Here is an 8821-nt window from a genome sequence, read left to right as displayed (position 1 = left end):
TATATATAAGCTAACATTATTAATTAAATAGGGGCAATTAAAAGTGGCAAAAAAAAAGGAAAAAAAAACAAAGCAAATAGAACGGAATGGATGTTTAACAGAAGTCACAAAGGGCTGCTCAGTGGGGCCGTTTATTGATGTTGGCCGTTCCTGCAGTGAGGAGCTCACAGAAACCCTGAGAGGACTATTCTCCACCACACCTACCATTAGGGACTTCCCTTCTCTGAACCCTTTCTACACTTATTCATCAATTGCCTTTCACCTCTTTCATGAAAATACATCTGTAAAACTCAAACCATCTCATACTACGATCAGCCGGCACTTCTTCCTCAGAACACAGAGCAGAACTTGAAGAGAATGTCTTTGGTGAATCTTTAATGGGGCGCAAAGGATCTGCCCTTTTTATGCGAGATAAGGGTGCTGGATAAAACACTGTAGTTGTACGAAGATTGTAAGGCTTGGTTTGCTCTGTGCTGTATGTGAAGGCTTATGCCCCATTCACACAGAGATTTTACCACTGAAGATTGCTGTAACTAACGTTGGTGGCCAAGGGTCGCTAAGAAATCATATTTCATTATGTTGTAAATGTGAGTCCTTCAAACAAAATGTTTGCAAAAACAAACCTAATCAGTGAACTCTGTCTGATTCACAAACAAATGACTCCTAAAAGAAAACAGTTATTTTTAGTGAATCAAAAATATGCAGCAGAATCACTGTAGTCCAATTCACAAATGAATGACTCTAATGAACAAGTTCTTCTTAGTGAATCAAAACATAAAGAGCAGGGCTCGTAAAATTTCAAAATCCCTGGTAGCCCTTCGGGCAGGCATTCTTCAGATTTTGGTAGCCCAAAAATGAATTTAACTAGCCCCAATAAAATATATTGTATTTTTTCTTCAAATAACAAGTCCAGAGAGTAGGGGTGCAAAGAATCACTAATCTCACGGTTCGGATTATATTACATTATCATATCACATTTTGAGTCACAGATCGGATCAGTTTTCAGATGAGCAAAAAAAATATGGTTCTTTATTATTTAAGTAACACTTAATATTTAAAAAACAATTTACTACTTCGATACCACAGCAAAAACTAGTAGCATATAGGGATGTAACGATTCACTCAACTCACGATGTGATATGATTCACGATACGGATTTCACAATACAATTTTCTCACAATTCCTTTAACAAAATTAGATTTAAGACAGATTTTAAAAAAAGTGTCCTTTTGTTATTTCTCAGACCAAAAGGCTGCACATTACTTTGTGAAATTGAAAACGTCAAACAATATACTAACTTGAAATTTTAAAACAAATTCCAAATCAAATAAATAAATAATACAAATAAAAGAAATGTCTCCATGCAAGTAAACTAAGGTTTTGCCTGTGTATTTTAATTACGATCCAAACAAAGATGCTGCATACATGTTATTCAGATTGTAAAATTGTTTAATTTGAAACAAAAACAAAATGGTCTGACTTTAGCTTTGTGATACTAAAAAAATCTGAATGAAACAAAAACAGCAGATGGGTTGAATGAGACACAAATGTCACTCTCTGACAGGCTGACAGCAGGTGGAGCTTAAACAGCAGGTATTTATAGGCTGCTGCCCCTTTAAGACCGAATGCACGGATCCAATATAATGATGCACTTTCGATTTCTTTCTCCACTGTTTACGTTCAAGAGATGAAAATACTTGCTGAGATAGTTATTTTGAGATTATTTTGCATGTATGTGTCCGTTCAAGCAAAAGAGGAATCAATTCTGTGTTCGTGCTCTGCCTGAAACACCGCTCTGTATGTTCGCGCTTTGAGCGTGTGCGCGCGAGCACCGAACTTAATTCTTCATGCGCATGAATGGTTTAAAACGCTTGAATGTTTAAATTGGTAAGATTTAGAAACACGTGAATGATAAACTGTGATCCGTTTCACCTCTACAAGTCAGTGAACAACGCAAATCAAGGAAGGGATTTTATATCACTATTCAAGATAGCCCGTCAGGCAGGGCGGTGATACATTTTGGTAGCCCGACTTGAAAACGCAATAGCCCCGGGACGTCGGGCTAGCGATTTTGCGAGCCCTGAAGAGCATCCAATATAGACAGAATACTAAATCATGGTTAACACCCGGTCATGCAGGAAAAAAAAATACCGTCATGTACCGTGAAACCGGTAAAATTTTGAAAAATACCATGATATAAATTTTTGGTCATACCGCCCAGCACTACAAATGACTTTAATGAGCTGGTTATTTAAATTAATAGTCCAAAAAAAAAAAAAAAAGAATTATAAACTTATATCAATCCAAAATAATATCCTGTATACTATACATCATTGGCAGAGAGAATTTCTTTTATAATGTAAGCAAATTATGTTATAACAGAAAAATACCTAAAAAATACCCTGAATTACATTGAAATCTCAAATCAAACATATCAAGAATTTGAGAATTAATGTCAAATTTGTATTTATTATTAGCAAATAACAATTTAAAAAGGACAAGGCAGCACAGCAATCCATTTACTTTACGAAAATCGGCCAGTTTCAACATGACAAGCTGATTAATAATCACGTTGGCAATGACTGCTGAATAATTGCGAACTTTCCTTATAACACTTAATTCAAATATCCAAACTGGCTGCTTAAAAGCGCAACAGTTTTGCCAAAATGCAAGTCCTTTCTGCTCAATAATTTTGTTCATGTTTTTAGAAAATAAAAGTATTTTTCAGTAACTCAAGTCATTTAAAGTCTATCCAATTACACTAGTAAAGGCAGCAGATATTGTCTTGTATTCCTACTGTTGTACTTTTAGTGGTCAAAGTCGACGAATGGTCAAGACAAATGACACTTAAAAAAAAAAAAAACCTTTGAAGATCATAAAAGATCTTAATGGTGCATTAAAAACACATTTGGCCTGTTAACAACCATTGAAAATGCTTGCAACATCAAAACATCAATATTAATGAGATTCCCTGGGATATTTTTGGCCAATGTCAGCATGAAAAAAAGCACGGCTGCACGGTTTGACCCGGAGACCTGGAGATAGTAATGTGACAGACTCCTTGTTCAAAGAAACTGGCCTGCTTTCATCTCCGGCTTTTTCCCCGAGTCGCACTGGCCCAAGCCATCTGCTTTATTCTAATACGGGGCTTAAAGATGCTGGTTTTTTCAAAGCTTCCCAAGTACGATAAACAGCCTTTATGTAGCTCACCCCTGTTTACAACATGCAGTATGCTGTGCTGTAAAATATTCACTGTTAAACTGTCAACGATGCTGGCCACTCGCCCGGCCTTCACAGTATTGTGGCACTCGCCCTCAGTTTACGCCCCCTCGGCCCCCCACCAATCCCTGCTCGCGGTGGCGCCCGGAAACCAGCCCACTTCTCAAGACCTTCCAGAGCAGTTCAAACGCCCCGCGAGCTTCCAGGCTTGGCTTCAGACACGTGAGACAAGTTTTTTTTTTTTATTCACTGCCCTGCAAAGGCACCGCCAAAGGTTTTCGAGTTCCAACTTGGCAAAAAAAGCCTCCTGCAGCTCTCGAGTCGGCTGTTTGTTTCCCTGACTGATTGAGTGCAGAGCGCAGGGTCCTGTCGCGCAAGATCCCGGAACGAGGGGGTGTTACGTCTCACTCCAGCCACAGACCTCGACAGCCCTTGGGCCGAAGAAACTCAGCGGAAAGCTGATGAGTGTTAGTATGCCAGGCTGGCGTGCCCGGCTATTTGCAACACTCGGGTATTGCGTATTAAGAGAGACAGGCTTTCAAAACAAACGGCCTCTTGCCTTCTCTCCGTGTCATCCTGTGTAAAATATTAAGTGTCGTTTGCAGCGAGAACGTAAAAAATGCCGATAGCGGGCCGTACGAAGACACTGAGGTTGTTCTTTTGGATCATAGCGCATATTTACTCCAGTTTTCACGTATTTTGTGACAAACGCAGGCTGTCAGCATCTCGATTACTGTGTTTACAGTGGCATATGCATCGTGCAATTATGCCATGAAAGAGTTCATTTCCTCGGGAAATCTAAAGCAACGAGAGAGGCCAAAAAGGATGGGAAAAAATGTGCAAAGAGGAAAACTCAAATTGTGCCAGATCAGCCTAAAGTATAAGTTGTAATTACAAGCTGAAAAAGACAATATCATGAAAATGTATACAAGGTCAAATATGAGAGTCAACTAGGCCTAAATTATCTCAAATGAATGGATTTATTCAAATAGCATCATATTCTTCAATGTTTAAGACCAGATAATATCTATCCCTTGACGTTGAAACATCTAGCATTCAAGTTTTGCAATGGCCAATACGATATCTAGAGGGTTGAGTGGCTGATAGGGGTGGGCGATATAGCCTCAAAATTACATCACGATATTTCAAGAATATTTGCAATAACGATATTTATGACGATATAGAAAAAAAAAAAACATGGAACAATGTTTTATTGGTGATTGCAGCTGGCAGGCAGCAGAATTTATTAGTGCAAACAAAATGAAGGGCATTTTCCATCCTTTTCCAATGAGCTACTGTCACTGATGACAGACTACCTAATTTGAAGTGCAAATCTATTGTCATAAGGTGGCAGCAGCAGCTGTGTGTTCAACTTGAAGCAGATCGATCGGTGTATGACGTCAAAATACCACGAGAGTGACTTACCCCTTATTTACACTGCACGCGTCTGCGGCGCGTTACGACTCCGACGCGGCCACTCTAGTCAATGCTTGTGTTTACACCAGCGGAGCCGCGGCACATTCTCCGCGCCGCTTCGCTAAAGATATGCGCCTCGCCTATTTTTGAAGGTAAGAGTGTGCGCTCGAATATGCTCTAGAACTGCTCTCGCAATACTTTGATGTCATACACCGATCAGTCTGCGCAGCGCTGCTTCAAGTCGAACACACCTAGGGGAAGTCGAGGCCTAATGGTTAGAGAGTCGGATTCGTAACCCAAAGGTTGCGGGTTCGAGTCTCGTACCGGCAGGGGGGGGGGAGTGAATGTACAGCACTCTCTCCCACCTTCAATACCACGACTGAGGTGCCCTTGAGCAAGGCACCGAACCCCCAACTGCTCCCCGGGCGCCGCAGCAAAAAATGGCTGCCCACTGCTCCGGGTGTGTGTTCACGGTGTGTGTGTGTTCACTGCTTTGTGTGTGTACTTTGGATGGGATAAATGCAGAGCACTAATTCACACGTCACTTTCACTTCACTTTCACACCTATTGGGTTTGTGGTGGTGTTGTTGTGTGCACTAGGGAACGTATATTCGCCATACGTCATCGTGTCGCTATATCATTGATATTGCGATATGACACTTTTTTTTATCATGTAAAAATTTATACCGGTATTATTGTGGACGGTATGATATGTCACACCCCTAGTGGCTGATATGATATATTATGAATGAATAACTCATTTAAATATGCCCAATGAGACAGGCATAAAATCTATTCATTTAATAATTTCTTAATGCAATAAATAAAAGTATTTTTTTTTAAAGTAAGGAGATTATTTCTTAAAGAATTTAAGACCAATTGTCTAACAATGCAAAGCTTATAAAATCAGGCCTACACAACTGACAGTTTTGCATTGGAATGTGGAAACAATTGTGCATCGAAATATTTTGTAGGTTAAATACACTATAGATAAACACATTAGAATTCAAATCAAATGATCACACAAACCTGTTGCAATATTGAAAGTGTTGAGTAGCTGATATATAAAGCTATATTATAAATCATTCAATTTAATGATGTCGAATGAAACAGACATAAAACTGGTTAAATTAATACACAATTATTTTATAGACTTTAGATTATTTTAGACTATTTAGTACAATTTTAAAATCATTTAATAAAATAATTAAAATTTTAAGACCAAATGTGTAATAATGCAAGTACTATAAACTGACACAGGAAAGAGGTCACATTTCTATTTATCGGCCCACTTTGAGGTTTGTGGTTGACACTGATCTCAAAACAGCCAGATTTAGCTACTATTTGGCTGATATAACACACAGCATCCCAATTTGCCTGACTTATACTATGCTTTACTTTTGAACTTTTGAGTGTGTCGCAGACAATACTACCACATTATAATTGTGTCTTTAATGAATGCCGCTGGCGCATCCCGTCACCACAAACTGGCCTGTCAATCATCTTGTCACAGTTAAAGTACACAGTTATGTACACATTTTACATTTCAGTTTAGGCTAATTAAATCACATGCCAATTCTTCTTATCAACACACCAGTTCAAATACCGAATAGCATGTATATTAAGATGCAGCATCAGTCCATCATCAGTCTGGGGTTTTTTGTTTTTAAGACTCTACAATGTTCACTCCATATTTTGCAAAACTGACAATTGTGTCATAATTTACACTCTCGAGTTGCATCCTGCAGTATAACTTCCTTTCTTCAGTGGAACTCAAAAGCATTAGGCAGAATGTTGTGACTGGCAGCTGTGGAGCCCATTTACTTTCATTGCATCTTCTTTCATACAACGACACTTAAAAAATGACTCCCATTCTAATATGAGTTTTTGTGTTCCACAGAAACATAACACGTGTTTGGAAAGACATGAGAGTGAGTAAATGACAACTTTTGGAGTGCTACAACAAGCTAAGCCACAGCCATTATTGTTTCCAATTTTGTGCTGATTCATTGTCCAATGTGAATCTGACAAACCCTGAATGCACTAAACTACAAGCCACTGTACTTCCACTTTAAATATTGCTTAAACTTACAATATCCTCTTGAACTTCTAACGTCATTAAAACTTTAGTACCAGAAAGACGTAACAATGCACTTCCCTCCTAATTCACTTATGTCATTGTTAATATTACGAACAGTGTTGTTCATCAAGTTCACAAACAAGCACCAACACGTTGCTGTCACCAGCTGGAAAGTGTTGCCAAAGTAAGAAATACTTCACACACTCTCAAATAAACGGCGTATCTCTGTGACATTTCTAGAGAAAACCAGCATTAAATACCTTTGTCATCTGGGTTTAAGGTTATTCGGCCAGTGTCAGAGTAACTTCGAGTGAATTTCTCCTCACATTTCTAGTGCATGTGTCACACTGACAGACGTTAGCTTAGCCACAATGCTCTAACCGTGCCGTGTCACTGCTAAAAACACAACCGACACTCTGTAAAACAGCTTCAAACTTACTTTCACAACAGGGTACGTTGCTGTCCGATTGAATAAAGCATTTTTAAGCGTTAAAAAAAATAATTTGGATGTTTGTCTTGGGTGAATTACCGCCACAGCAGCATTAGCCTAGCGCGCTAACTTAACTCAACCTAGCCCAAAGTTCTGTCAACTTTTCCTCAGCTCTTTCTGTTGTAGCCTCATAAAACATAGCCTATTTATCGGATACACAGTTCCTAGTTGACTCAAAATGTCCTTGTTGCGTGGCAGTAAAACGGAAAAGTGGCACGATAATCTGTTTCGAAGTTGACAGGAGGGAATGAAGCTAAACTCTTACCAGGAAGTGCCAGCTGGGCTTCACGCGTACTGAACTGGAGCTCGCGCCGAGGATGAGGATGAGGAGGATGATGATGATGATGGTCTCTCAGTCTGTCAAGGTCGAGCTCCTGTTGAGTTCCTGCGCGACGCTGCAACACACACGCGAGCTGTTCAATCGCGACTACAGAGTGTGTGTGTGTGTGTTCGCGTGAGTGTGAGTTACACACACATCCCAGCATGCTCGCTTGAGAGGGGCGGGAAACTTCACACAGGCCAGTCACGTTAACTTTAACATTCACAGAGAAAAGAGCAAGGAAATACGGAAGGATGCTATTCGATTCTATTTGATCTCCCTTCACACTACTCTAATCTGTTTTATTCTCCAAGTTTTCTATGCTCTTCTGCTCTATTCTCCAAGGAAGGTTCACATCAGTTCTATTTTATTCTGTTCTGCTGCACTTCACCAGTATTCTATTGTATTTTGCAAGCTATTCTGTTTCACATCACCTCATTTCTATTCTAATCTATTCTCTTTTATGAAATATTCACTCTGTTCTCCCCACTTCAGTTCTATTTTGTAAGTTTCACTTCAATGTCATTTTATTTTCAAAGTTTTACCTCATTTCTGTCCTCTCTGAAAGCTGTCTCTGGGGCATGCAGTACCTTTTTTAAAGGTACTAATGTTTATCATTCGGGAACTAATTTGTACACTTAAAGGGATAGTTCACCCAAAAATGAAAATGTGATGTTTATCTGCTTACCCCCAGGGCATCAAAGATGTAGGTGACTTTGTTTCTTCAGTAGAACACAAACGAAGATTTTTAACTCAAACCGTTGCAGTCTGTCAATCATATAATGGAAGTGAATGGGAATCACGGCTTTGAGAGTCAAAAAACATACACAAACAAAACCAAATTAAACCCTGCGGCTCGGGACGATACATTGATGTGTAAAGACACGAAACGATCGGTCTGTGCAAGAAACCGAATAGTATTTATATCGTTTTTACCTCTGATTCACCGCAATGTCCGAACTGTCCTGAGCGCGTTCTCAACAGCCGGTGCGTGGGGCGTCTTCTTCTTGCTTTACGGTGGATCGCAGACTTATAAGTGCATTACCGCCACCTATCTCTCAAATAGACCATTGACACTCTATCTACAATCTCAATTAGGAGTGTCAACGGACCCGCCGTAAAGCAAGAAGAAGAAGAAGACGCGTCACGCGCCGGCTGTTGAACACTCTCAGGATGCGCTCTGGACAGTTTGGACATTGCGATGAAAATCAGAGGTAAAACACGATATAAATGCTGTTCAGTTTCTTGCACAGACCGATCGTTTCGTGTCTTTACACATCAATGTATCGTCACGAGC

At 39.6% G+C, this 8821-nt stretch overlaps 1 protein-coding gene across 2 annotated transcripts in view; it reads right to left on the bottom strand.

The window, feature by feature from the left end:
- Positions 1–7710, bottom strand: part of LOC107674934 (serine/threonine-protein kinase Nek7-like) — an 84439-nt gene extending 76729 nt beyond the window's left edge. Inside the window, exon 1 of one of the 2 annotated variants that reach the window (XM_016469093.1) lies at positions 7471–7710. The gene's annotated coding sequence lies outside the window, so the exon portion shown is untranslated. Of the gene's footprint in view, positions 1–7154; positions 7416–7470 lie in introns of those variants that run through there. The other variant, XM_016469094.1, reaches the window with a different exon arrangement.
- Between the last annotated feature and the right edge of the window lie 1111 nt (positions 7711–8821).

This window comes from Sinocyclocheilus anshuiensis, unplaced genomic scaffold (genome assembly GCF_001515605.1).
Source record: "Sinocyclocheilus anshuiensis isolate Anshui unplaced genomic scaffold, SAMN03320099.WGS_v1.1 scaffold1536, whole genome shotgun sequence".
NCBI classification, from domain to species: domain Eukaryota; kingdom Metazoa; phylum Chordata; class Actinopteri; order Cypriniformes; family Cyprinidae; genus Sinocyclocheilus; species Sinocyclocheilus anshuiensis.
The sequence above is the reverse complement of the archived record's forward strand: the minus strand, read 5'-3'. Positions and strand labels throughout refer to the sequence as shown.